The 14,109-nt window shown below is 37.6% G+C and overlaps 1 protein-coding gene and 1 pseudogene across 5 annotated transcripts in view; one reads left to right on the forward strand and one right to left on the reverse strand.

The window, feature by feature from the left end:
* EDA (ectodysplasin A) overlaps positions 1-14,109 on the reverse strand; it is a 311,653-nt gene that overhangs the window by 45,804 nt on the left and 251,740 nt on the right. Inside the window, exon 5 of one of the 5 annotated variants that reach the window (XM_036016971.1) lies at positions 10,388-10,399. The exons of the other annotated variants lie outside the window; for them this stretch is intronic. The gene's annotated coding sequence lies outside the window, so the exon portion shown is untranslated. Of the gene's footprint in view, positions 1-10,387; positions 10,400-14,109 lie in introns of those variants that run through there. 5 annotated transcript variants of the gene reach the window in all.
* LOC114505380 lies at positions 4,604-5,725 on the forward strand (annotated as a pseudogene).

Consider the following 14,109-nt stretch of genomic DNA (forward strand, 5'->3'; position numbering starts at 1 on the left):
TTCTCATTCATGAGTGATTTTTGATTGGAGGTTGTTGGGTACTATATCATGAGACTCGGGATCCTATTCCATCTTCTTTTTCAAGTAGACAGTCCCTGTGTTGAAGGATAATATGAGGGCTGGGTGCATATGTTATGTTCGTGCTGCATCCCACTGATGACCCTGGCCAAAAGTGGGGCATTTGTTGAAAGTGGGTGGAGTGGAGCCCTGGTTGGTGTGGTTCTGTGGATTGAGCTCTGGCCTGTGAACCAAAGGGTCACCAGTTCAATTCCCAGTCAGGGCACATGCCTGGGTTCTGGGTCAGGTCCCTGGTTGGGGCCTGTGCAAGAGGCAACTGATCAATCTCTCTCTCTCACACAATGATGTTTCTCTCCCTCCTTCTCCCTCCCTTATTCTATGTCTAAAAAGTAAATAAATAAAATCTTAAAAAAAAACAAAGAAAGAAAATGGATGGAGTGGAAGTTCTGTTACTTGCCCTCCCTGAGTCTACTGACACCATCCATGTGAAAGTAGGGGTACTGACCTACAGGGCTATGGCTTGTTACTTTTGAATAGAAGCATTAGCTCACCTCCCTGGTACACCCTGCTGATATCCAATGAAGGGAGAAGCAAATTACCAACAAATCCCACCTTTTATCACCTTACTAAGTGTCATTACTGCTCACTTGGTGTGGAGGTTCAGCTCCCCACTGGGCTGCAGTCACACTAGGGGCGGGGATAGGAGTGCTGACTAGCTCTGCTTCCCACCGCCTCTTTCAGTCTTATTGCTGCCAGGTGGGTGTGGAAGTTCCACTTCCCACTGAGCCTTCCTCAGAACATGGGTAGCAGGACAGCAGGGTGCTTGCTAGCCCTGACATACATTTCTTTGTTCAGTCTTTTTGATGTGAAAGAGGATACAAGCTCAGCCTCCTCATGGGCCCCACTGACATAGAGATGAAGTCCAGTGGCGACTAGCCTTGCCTGCACCAACTTATTAACCTTCCTTAATTCTGGGCAAGTGCAGCACTTAGCTTACCACTGGCCTGGAAGAGAAAAGGAACACCATCTGCTTCTGCCAGATAGAGGGATGAGAAGGACTCACTGCTTCCTTCTGCCAACACTACCCCAGCAGTGCAATATAAGCAGGCTTCCTGCTTTGTTTGTGGGAAGGGCTGGGGTGAAAGATTAAGTTCCTAGGAAGCTGCATTGAAGCTGCACAGCTGTGGGTTGGTAGTGTAATTCTTTCCCATTGGTATAGGGGAGGTATTGCCAAAAAGATTTTTTGTTATAAAGCAAATCATCCCCAACCCTCTCCGTTAGCTATGGGGATCCGGCTTTCCTTGAGCTCCCCCCCTTTTTTTTTTTTGTCTGTGCCTGTTGGCAGGTATGGATTGCATGTTTCTTTAGCACCCTGTCTAGGATCTATGGGAGGCAGAAAGGAAAGGCCGAGAGCCCAGCATTGCATTGTTCCAGTTCCAAGGCACTCTGCCTTGTTCTTTCTACTTTTTAGCATCTTCTTCATTATGTCCAAGGGTTTTTAGTTGTAAGAGGGAGGACCGAGAAGGAATTGACCTTCTCCATCTAGGCTGAAACACAAATCCTCCAATCTAGTTAAAATGAAACAAAACAAAACAAAACCCAGCAGAGCACACATGTTCAAAAATTGAGGTTTTGATGCCTAAGGGGATTTCTGAGAGTAATAATGACTTAAGGAATAAACAATGGTGAAAGACTATCTATGAAAACTGAAAGAGATGGAGATTTACTAGCTTTATGGAAGTCATGCAAAATCTGTGGAATGTTAAACAGATCACTCTTGCTGTGGCCCAACTTCTCTTTCTATACAATGCTGCTTTGTGAGTTTGTAAAATTCTTTTTTTAAGACTTTATTCATTTACTTCTATAGAGAGGGGAGGGGAAAAAGAAAGAAAAGAGAAATACCAGTTGGTTGTCTCTTGCACCCCCCCAACCAGGGACATGGCCCAAAACTCAGCCACGTGTCCTGACCAGGAATCAAACCTGTGACCTTTTGGTCTGTGGACAACATCCAACTGAGCCATGCTGGTCAGTCAGGGCTAGTTCTTTAAGTTTCTTGGGGGAAACGATGTAAGTGGCAGGGAAACTTTGGCTCCTTATACATAAAACAAGATTTGACCTTCAGTTACTATTGAGTAAATGTAAGAATGGCGAAAATAGGCTCCCCTGGGGGTTGCAATAACAGCTACTTTAAAGTCTCAGGAACAATAGCAACAGCATTTCCCCATAGTCACATTCTCAAGTCTAAATACCAGTGACTTTTACCTGTTGGGATGTTTATTGTAAAGTATACGATTGCAAACTCATTGTTTCAGAAGAGGCCTGTATCTTTACTTTACAAGCCCAGTGTTAGGTGCTATTTTCTGGTCCTTAAACCCTTTCCTTCCTAATGAACCAATACGCTTCATGTGTTGCTGCATTACAAGTACCAGGCTGATTAGAACACTGGATATTACAAGGAAACAGCAACTGTCTGACCAAACTATGTCACTTGGAAGCAGAGTGGTTGAAAGAACTGGAGTCAAAAAGATCTTGTATCAGTTCTTGCATCTGCTACTAACGACTTGTGTGACCTTCCGCAAATTAGTTAATCATTCTGGGCCACAGATGGCTCATCTATAAAATGACAATAAGACTGACTTCACAGGTTTGCTATCAGAATTCCATGATATAAGTATATAAAGTGAGAACACAAATTTGGTAGGCAAGAATCATGAAAAACTTTCTGGAGAACATGGTTAACCCCTGACAATTATGTCTGTATTCATCTAATATTTCTCCCCTTGGACCATGTAATAATGGCTGTTTCCTGCTTATCCCATGTCTTAAATTCAATCTCCACAGAAATGTATGTTACAGCTTCTGGGATAAAGAGCCTTCATTCACTCAGAAAAAAAAAGATTGATATGATCATCTTCTCCTGATATTTATAATTACTTCCTATCTCTACTGGGCAGAATAGAAGCCCAATGTACTCAAAGGAAAAAAAACAAACAAAACTTTAAAAAAAATCTTGAAATGTAACCTAAACATTTTCTGTTCAGTCCTCATCTAGTTTATGGAACACGTTTGTTTTTATAATACAAGATTGTTTTGCTGGTTTAGGAATGGGAAAACTGGACCTAAATTTTGAGTTTTAATGGTGTATTGATGATACTGCACACTAGAGTGGCAATGATGTCCAAGGTCCTATCTAACTGACCTCAAAGGATCTGCTGGTAAAGAGAGATGGATGTCACAGGACAGCATTCTGGGGGTGGGTCTATGTCTTGTGACTTCACTGAAGATTCTAAATTTTCACTGAAAAAATTCGCAACCAGCTTTTTCAACCCAGAGAGAGAAAGAGCTGATACCCCTGTAACCCCAGTGCCATCCTTATGCTAGAAAACCATCTTGCTAAGTAGCTCAGAAAGCTCAGCCTGCCTGACTCAGGAAAGAGATGGTCAACAGGTATAGTTACTTTAAAGTTAAGTTTAGGTCTTGATGTATGAAAAAGGGAAAATGAACAAGGAAGACTTTATTTTTGTTCTTATCATTTGTCACCACCTTTACCCTCTACTTAAATTAATTAACATCTCTGAGGCTGATGTCTGTGCTTGTATGTAAAATGAGAACGACCTTAATGTCTTGTGCAGGGTGACATGAGGATTAGAGTGTCTACCTAGCACAGTGCCTAGAACTTAGTAGGGATGCAATAGATGAATGTTCTTTTAGAACACAGTTTGAGGTTTCTATCACACAGTACTTGGTTTATTTATTCCAGGATAAATAAACTAGAGACAGAAAATAGTTTCTGTGAAATAATTTCAACTCTGCCTAAAATGAATATAATTTCATGGCTCAAAGGAACCCGGAGGTCATCTAAGTTTTCTGATTTAAATGTGTAAGAGTATTGTTCAGGCACAAATTTGATCTCATATAGTAATCAGGTCAGACAAATTCTTTTCCTAAGGGAATCTGTAACTGAGCTATTCTGAAAAGTATAGGTTGCTAAACCCTAAGAGCTCACATCATAGTTAAGTGTTACAGAATTACTATTGTTGGTCTTTGTAAGCAAAATTCTATCAATTAGTTTTTTAAAAGATTTTATTTACTTACTTTTAGAGAGAGGGGATGGGAGGGAGAAAGAGAGAGAAACATCCGTGTGTGGTTGCCTCTCGTGCACCCCCTACTGGGGTTTGAACCCACCACCCTTTGGTTTGCAGGTTGGTGCTCAATCTATTGAATCACACCAGACAGGGATCAATCAATCAATAAACAGACCATGTATAGGTCAGTTAGATGTTGTCTATGACTATAAAGTCATTCCATTCCCAACAACTGTAAGACAGGAAGGAACAGTCATTACAGAAAGGTGAGGGAGAGGAAATATTGATTCCTGGTCTCCCAGTTTTATAGACTATTCAGTTCTGCAGGATAAATAAGATGGCACCCTGGCTGGTGTAGTTTAGTGGGTTGAGCACTGGCCTGTGAACCCAAAAGTTGCAGGTTCGATTCCCAGTCAGGGCACATGTGTGGGCTACAGGCCTGGCCCCTGGTTGGGGGAGTGTGAGGCAATCAATCAACAGCCTGCCATTGTTAGCCTGGAGGTGGGGTCCAAGCCTCTGGGAAGATGATGTCCTGGATGATCTCCAGAGCTGTGGTGTTGCTGTTTGGAATGCTGCATCCTGCAGATTATTCATACAAAACTGTGAAAACCAAAAATGTGAAGAGGCATATGTTCAATGGATGAGGTACTGGATTGTTTTTGCTCTCTATACTGTGATTGAAACAGTAGCAGATCAACCGGTTGCTTGGTTCCCCCTGTGAATTTAAGATTGGTTTTGTCATATGGCTGCTCTCTCCCTAACCACAGGAGCAAGTTTAATATATACAACATTGCTTCATCCACTTCTTTCTTCAAAGGAAAGGGAGATTAATGATTATATTGTACAGGCAAAGGAGCGAGGCTATGAGATGATGGTAAACTTTGGGAAGCAAGGTTTAAATGTAGCAGCTACTGATGCTGTTACTGAAGCAGTGAAGAGCCAAGGGGTAACTACCGAGTGCTTACGGAGTCTCAGTATGCACCACCTAAGAGCTATCCCTGGGGATGAGCACGTGGGACAAAGACCATACCAGCCTCTCCCAGAAACAAAAAAGAAAAGTAAAGCAGCCTCCAGTGAATCACACCAGTGCAGATTATGGAACTGCACTGAAAGATGGAGATGAGAAAACAGATGAAGCAGTGAGTGGGCCATATTCAGATGATGCAATGTTAACACATGAAGGGCTTCAAAGATGATGAAGCATGAAATCTATGAAAACCGGGAAAGGCCTCAAAGAGGTGTGGTATGGGTCACTAAAACAGAGAGCGAAGAAGAGACCACAGGTGTATTTTTAGTCATGTACACTTCAAGTATTCCAAGACAAATTATACTAATGCACCAACATTTTTTTTCTAACATCATACATTCAGGATTTTTGCAGTAAAATAATTCTTTAAATTGTGGTGGTGATAGGGTTTATTTTCATCAATTTAAAAACTTTTTTTATTTCTTTAACAGTTAATTTCAAATGTTGACTGCTAAAGGTAGTTATGCAAAATATGTATATATATATATATATATATATATATCAGAAATAATAGAAAACTGTGTTATCTGTTTTCAAATTCACAAAAAACTTGGAGTGCCTGGCCTATAACAGGAAGCACAAACCCACAGTATACTTGAAGAGTCTTTTTATGGTTCAAGATACATCCGTCTTTGTGTTATTGTATTGTTTATCTCCATTTATGTTATAGCTACCACATGAGGATAGTAATTACATAGCCCTCTAATCCAGCAGTGATAGCACAAGGCATAATGTGAGATAAAGTGTGTTTTATATATTCTTTAAATTTTTACTTTTTTAATACTTTATAGTTTTCCACCATCAGCTGAGAGTTTTCAAAACAAATATTTAAAAACCAGGTATCCACATAACACTTTTGTTCCAGACTAGTTTTGCACACTTGAAAAGTGTTTACTTATTTTATGACTGTACATTTTAAGTTTTATTGACACTATCATTATGATTTGTTATATTCTTATGAGTCAAATTTATGCCTTGAATTACATCATCTCTTTTCCTGTGGGTTTCATTTGTTAAATTTGCTTGATTTTAATGGTATAAAAATATAACTAATTCTTTGGTTGTAACTGTTTTTAATTATCTTCTTTATAGATAAGAAATTATTTAAATCATTAACCAGTTTTCTTTATTTGGTTGTACATTGTAGTTGAACTCAGCATGTTTTTATTAACACTGGTTACATTCTCAGATTTTAAAAGTTGTAGCTTTTGTGAAATACAGTTAAAGAACAGTATAGTACTTAGCTCTTTTCTAATTTGTGAAAATGTCTAACAGCCAGTCTATTCAGAAGCTTGGCACTTACATGTGCTGCTGATTTATAAATTTGGCATTAACTAGAATAATTTGGATCACTTCTTTTCTGGCTGAAATAATCTCCTGAAGATAGTTGCCAATGGAAAATGAGGATGTTGTTAATGTCACATATTAGAAGCTATTAGAATCGATATTAGAAAAATATCATTTTTTAAATCCAAGATATTTTTGAATTACGAGACTGTGAGGCATTTTTACATTGCATTGATAGCTATGCATCATGAACTATAAGTCAATATATTTGCTGATGGTTTTAGTAATCAATAATGAAATTTGTACAATTATACTTATCTAGGTAATCTACTTGATAAATCTACTTGGTTGTCCAAAAGTAAAAACAATGAGAAAAATTTGTAAGATCTTTGACTTTTCTACCTTTTAAGAAATGAAGCCAGCTGACAGTGTATATATTCAGAGCCTCTTCAGAGTGGTGGGAAAGAACAGAATATTTACTCAGGAGCACCTCAGTGTAATTCAGACATTTCTCTTGATGCAAGTCTTAAAATATTTTCTAGATTATCTCACATTCTTAATATGTAACACCAAGTAAAAATTCATTTCAATTTCTTTTCTCCTAGTTTATTTCTATGAGTACGTCCATCTACTTTACTAATTTTTAGCCTCTTAGTTTCTGGAAAGACTCTTTAATTTGTGTCCAAAACTCCCATGAATTCTGATTATAAACTTAGAAAGAGTTTTATTTATATTGCATGGTCCTAGACTTATCGGTATAAATGCTATGCCATGTTTGTCTTTCTTGTGCGAAGGCAGTGTCATCTCAAATTGCCTGACTAGGTCATGTGAGTGACTTTGTATCAAAAATATTACCCATGGGGGTTGATTTGCACCATTATATCATTTTCAAATGTAATTTCATCATCATATGTATTCTTTAATCATAGTAAACTCATACTTTTCTAAATTGGAAGAATTATAAATCCCTTCACACTTCTAGAATCAAAACATTTAATGAAAGACAACACCAGTTTCAAAGAGGTAATGCAAGTCCTTCTGTTTAAGTACTCCTCACACTTAATGCTTCCTCTGATATATTCTGCTGCTTACATCCTTATATACAGTGATGTCATTTTGCTGTTCTGTCATTTTCTTACTCTCCTTTTCTTACATTTCTTAAATTTTGCTTATTTTCTCATGTGTTTTAGCATGCCCTTTCCTTTGAATTTTATATAATAAGCTTATGCATTTTAATTTCTTTTAAGGTAGAGCAGGTCATTTTTTGTTTCTATGCTTCTGAGTCTGCAGCTTTTAGAAGATGAAAATTTATTGCCAGACCACAGTGCGTTGCTTTCCCCACTACCACCACCTGGTGAATGGGCATCACATGCCCCTATTTGGGGCACTATTTTGGTAGCAGTTAAAGTTTATTCAGAAACTGTAGCCCTTTTATCATATATGCATGCATTCAACTTGTTCAATAATATTAACTATTTCCAGAGTTTACTTGGAAGTAAGAATTGTTGTATTATTTAATTTACCATATTTTTTTCTGGTATAAAAAAATGAGCCAGAGATAAGCCTGATTGCTAAGTCTTTAATGATATAAATCCACCTAAGTCCTGCATAAGATTTCCTCCACACACTTTACATGTGGATTTGGCTAGAAAGTGATATGCCAGCATTACTAATGATAAATACTAGACTACACAGATCGATGGAACAAAACTGTTAAAGTGTTTTCAGGGAACTTACTCCATGTGTCACCACCAAAGACTTCTACAGTGTTATAAGGTATATAAATATTACAAATTTCTGTGAGGCATTGGTTAGAGGAATATATTGTCTTTTTTAAAAATAACACAGTTTATGCTTCTGGAATGCTTGAACTTTTGTGTTGTTAAAAATAATTCAGTATTATTTTATTTTTAATATCAATACTTTATATCTTTAATTGGAATGGACTAAATTTTATTTTGATATTATCAGGAAACTTAAGGAGTTAATGTGTATTGGAAAGCAATTTCCTGTTTTCTTCTATGTGGGCTGATTGATTTGCAAAGCTAATGGATAAATTTTTGAGAAGGTCATTGCTAGTGTGATATGCAGTATACATTTCTTAGTAAATATCATTGAAGACTAAAGGTTTCTGAAAAGAAAATACAGCTTTTCTGTCTACATGTTTTTAAGATATAATCTTCCAAGGTATCCTACAGATGTAATGTGTATTAATTCTTCAAATGTTGACCATGAATTAACATTTTATTTCCTAAAAACCTTTTAAATCTATGTACTTTAATAGTTAAGAGAAAACAATTTTGCAAACTCTTTGTAAAGGCTATCTGTAGGCCTAGTAGAGGGGTAACTTCACAAATGTGTTTTTTTAAAACTTTATTATAAAATAAATGTTTATTAGTGACAAAAACAAAAACAAAAAATAAAATTAGAACCACTTGAGATGTACCAAACATCAAATCACATGGGGAGTAGAAAACATACCCTGGATTTTCTTCTCTAAGTTATAACAGAAATAGTAAAAAAAAAAAAATGAGGAACACAAGTGATAAAAGAAAAAAAATAGATAAATTAGACTCCATCAAAATTAAAAACCTCTGTGCTGAAAATGATACCAAGAAGAAAGTGAAAAGACTACCCTCAGAATGGAGAAATTATCCGCAATCAGGTATTTTATGAAACTTGAATCCAGAAACATAAAGAACTCAATAATGAAAACACAAATAACTCACTTGAAAAATGGGCAAGGCATCTGAATAGACATTTCTTCAAACATGATACAAATAGCCAAAGCGCATATGAAAACATGCTTGACATCATGCATTGTCAGATAAATATAAAGCAAAACCACAGTGAGAGGCCACTTCATATCCACTAGATGGCTATTGCCAAAAAGACAAGCATTGGTGAGGATGGTAGATCCCTGTTACACTACTGGTGGGAACAAAAACTGGTGCAGCAGCTACACGGGAAAACAGCCTGCCCGTTCCTTAAAAGATAGAATATGAGTTACCACTGGATCCCAAAATTATACCCTCAAGAGACATGAAAACATATTTTAATTAAAAATGTGTACATGGAGGTCTATAGCAGCCTTATTCATGATAGCCCAAAGTGGAAACAGCTCAAGTGTTCAACTGGTGAATGGATAAAATACGTTATTTTCATTCTTGTCTTTTCTCACAACCTGTACTCTCTAATCAAATGACTTAACATTGTAACATTACTTAATTCAGTGAAATAGTATTCATCCAAAAAAAATGAACTGATGCATACTTCAGCATGGAGAAACCTCACAAGACACTAAGCTAATTAAAATAAGCCAGACATAAAATGACAAATATAGAATTCTGCTATGATGTGCCTCGAATAGGAAAACTCACGGAAAGAGAGAAATAATGGAGTGGTTACTGGGGGATGATGGGAGTGGGGAACAGAGAGCCAAAAGGTTCAGGGATACAGAGTTTCTCTTTGGGAGGATGAAAAAGTTCTGGAAATGATGAGTGGTGATGGTTATAAAACATTGTGAATGTACTTTGTGCCACTGAATTGTGTCCTTAAAAAATGGTTAAGCCCTGGCTGGTGTGGCTCAGTGGATTGAGTGCATACCTACGAACCAAAGGGTCACCAGTTCGATTCCCAGTCAGGACACATGCCTGGGTTGTGGGCCAGGTCCCAGACAGGGGGCATGCAAGAGGCAACCACACATGGATGTTTCTCTCCCTCTCTTTCTCCTTCCCTTCCTCTCTCTCTAAAAATAAATAAATAAAAATAAAAAACTCATATAACTCAACAATACGAAAACAAACAGCATGATTAAAAATAGGCAGAGGAGCCCTAGCCGGTGTGGCCCTGTTGATTTGAGCATTGTCCCATAGATCAAAAGCTTGCGGGTTGGATTCCTGGTCAGGGCACATACCAGAAGGCAACCAACTGATGTCTCTCATCTATGTTTAGCTCTCTCACTCTCTCCCCTTCTTTCTCTCTAAAAACAATTTTGAAAAGGTCCTCAGGTGAGGACTGAAAAAAATTAAAAGGGCAGAGGATAGAACACACATCTTTCCAAGGAAAACATACAGATGATAAACAGGCACATGAAAAAAATGGAACTGCTTTACACGTATGAGCGAGCAATTCCACTTCTGGGAATTTACCCAGATAAATCTGAAATACTAATTCGAAAGAATATATGCACCCCTATGTTCATTGCAGTGTTAGTTAAGATAGCCAAGATCTGGTAACAGTGCAAGTGCCCATCAGTAGATGAGTGGATAAAAAAGCTGTGGTACACTTACTCAATGGAATACTATATAGGACCAAAAAAGAAATCCTTACCCTTTGTGACAGCATGGATGGACCTGAACAGTATTATGCTAAGTGAAATAAGCCAGTCAGAGAAAGGCAAATACCATATGATTTTGCTTATATGTGGAATCTAATGAACAATATAAACCAATGAACAAAATAGAAACAGACCCATAGAGAATAGACTGACAACTATCAGAGGGGAGGGGGCTGGGAGCTGGGTGAAAAATGTCAAGGGCTAAGCAAAACTGAACAAAACCCTTCAGACACAATTAATAGCACAGTGATCAATAGAGGGAAAGAGGGAAATAGGTGGAGAAGGGTATATGGGGATAAATGGCAATAGGAGGCCTGACTTGGGTGGAGAAAACACAATACAATATACAGAATGATACATTATGCAATTCTATACCTGAAATCTATATAATTATACTAACCACTGTTATCCCAATAAATTCAATAAAAATATCTTCAACAAAAATTTCTTAAGTAGCTATTTGTTTATTGATGATTTTTATATAGGGCCTCAGACAATTTGGGGAAAGAAGAGTTTCAGGGTCTATCATGTAATTCAAGTCTGATCTTTGGATTTGTCCCCCTTCCAGCTACTTCAGTTACACTGTTTCTTAGAATAGAGAAAAAACTATGACTGAAGAAAAATGGATGCATCATATTTTCTCCTGATTGTTACACTCACATCAGAAGCCTTCTTCCTACCCACTGGGAATAATGATCAGGTACTTTGTTGGAGATCAACATACTGAAACGGTGCTTCTCAATTCTGGTCTTACCATATCCCATTGGGTCCGTGATTATTTATTCTTTTGAGGGGTATTAGGAAATTCTTGCAACATTAATTTCAGTTTACTTAAGCTTTTTCTATAAACATGACAAATGGCACTTTTCTTATGGAGGAGTAGAAGATTTGACCAAGGAAAGGAACCCAAAATTCCGCAAACAATAGAGATTTTCAGTTCAGAGGTAGGAATCCACTGCTTTAGCCCTGTACATGGCACAGGCACAAAGCCATAACATTTCATTGATTCTCTGGCATCAGATAGTGAGAAAAGGGATAACTTGGACGCTCAGGTTCTAAAACCTTAAGAACACATACACCAAGAAAGTCTACTTAATTCTTATACTGGCTCCACCTGGGGACTGAGGCTGTGGTGTTACATTCCTTGTGATAAAGACAAAAAATTATACTTAGACAAACCCAATACCTTTCAGTCTGAAAATCCACTGGTTATAAATATAAAGACTAGTGTTATGAAATTCTTAAACTATCACTAACAGAAGCATGTTATAAGCCCCAAATTGGTGTTACATATGTAATTGGAAATTTTCTGTTAGCCATAATAAAAAACTAAAAAAGAATCTGGTGAAGTTAATTTAAATTTTATATTTTATTTATCTCAATATACCCCAAATATTATAATTTCAACATATAATGTATATAGATTTGTCTTAATGAGATATTTGGCATTGCCTTTTTGTGTTGTTTAAAATCTGGTACGTATTTCCAGGATATATTAATTAACTTTGGTCAATATGTAGCCCACTTTATTTATTTAATTAAAAAAATGTATAATCACCTGGGAACCAATCACCCAAAACAAAAGTTAGGACTTTATGTAAAAACCTACATTCAGTCACATTCGCTCTCACCTTTCTACCTCTCCCCCACCTAAGTTTATCTTGAACTTCGTCTTCTTCATTCCCTTGATTTTCTTTTCAGATTTGTATCACATTTATAGGTATTCTTTAAAAAGTTGTTTTTAGAAAACAACTTAGTTCTTTGTAATATTATATAAAGGTTATAATACTATATTGGCAGTTACTGTTTTCAGCGTTCAATTAGGTTGTTGTTATCAGTCAAAAGTGACTTGTTTCTTAACTGCATTTAATACAAACATAGGTTCTAAAATTTTAAAAGATTTTATTTATTTATTTTTAGACAGGGGAAGGGAGGAAGAAGAGAGGGAGAGAAACATCCATGTGTGGTTGCCTCTCACGCGCCCCCCAACTGAAGTCCTGGCCTGTAACCCAGGCATGTGTCCTGATGGGGAATTGACCTGGCAACCCTTTGGTTCACAGGCTGGCACTCAATCCACTAAGCCGCACCAGCCAGGGCCATGTAAGAGGTTTTGGGGGGTAGAGATCTAGAAAGTCACAGTTCTCATGTAGCTAAAACAACTGTGTAGCAGATGAGGGAGAAGGCAATGGAGATCACCCAGAGAGTTCTAGTATGTGTCAGAACCAGTAAGAGGAGCAGCTGATAGGGATGGGATGCTGAGGGAGGCCCAAGACACATTGTAAATGCCAGTTGCTCCTAATTTTGCAATCTTGTTTTGCTCTACTGAGCTGCAGCAAGTGGAGTTAATGCTTAGAACAATACCAATGCATACAGCCTGACCCTGCTTCTGAAGGTTCCCATACAAATTTTAACAACATCAACACATCGAGAGAACTTGGGTCTCAGCTTCCCTAGACCCTCCACCCTTCTTCTCCTTGGTGGTCAGGCCCTTTTCTGTGCATCCCCTATGTTGTCTTTCTACACTGGGTATGGAGCAGGTACATATGCAGGGAAATACTTGATGTACTGTAAGGTCAAGAGAAGAGTCAGACCGACTTTCGGTGTACAAGAAGTATTCTGGGGAATGGGGAAAGATATAAATTCTGAAATAAGAAGTTTTTAAAAATAATCTGTCCTGGGCTGTATTAACGTTCATTACTATGAGCACAGTAAGAATCACCTCCAGGAGTTTAGGGTTTAGCATAGCTGGTTCTAATGGGAAAACATACATCTGGGACTATTAGGTGGATCAATTAAAAGGGAATGAATCTGTAGGAAGAAGGGATGAGAAAGTTACAGAAAGTAATGAATGAGACAAAGCAATAGGTAGTTTAGGGCCAATGCAGAAAAGGAAAATTACACAGGTGCATATGAGGATAGAGAACTCAGATTTGCCCAGGGGTTTACATTTTAAATGTGCTTTTCAAATCACACTATTTTTAATCTTCACAGTAACCCAGTAAAGCAGGTATTACCAGTATTGTTATTTTATAGAAACGGAGGCTGAAAGATTAGTAAGCATGTTCAAAGTTTCATAGCAAATAAATGGCAGACCTGCCACTTGAACCCATGGCCTTAAATACAAAATCAAAATCTGTGTGAGCATTATGTTCAGCAAAATAAGCCAGTCAGAGAAAGACAGATACCATATGATTTCACTGATATGTGGGATCTAATGAACAAACTGAACTAAAAAGTCAAACAGAAACAGACTTATAGTTATAGAGCAGGGTGATAGCTGGCTGGGGTTGTGGGAGGTGCAGGGGCTGGAGAGGGGGTGAGGAGAGATTGATCAAATGGGAAAAGAAAACTCC

The sequence above is a fragment of the Phyllostomus discolor genome, chromosome X, assembly GCF_004126475.2.
Source record: "Phyllostomus discolor isolate MPI-MPIP mPhyDis1 chromosome X, mPhyDis1.pri.v3, whole genome shotgun sequence".
NCBI lineage: Eukaryota > Metazoa > Chordata > Mammalia > Chiroptera > Phyllostomidae > Phyllostomus > Phyllostomus discolor.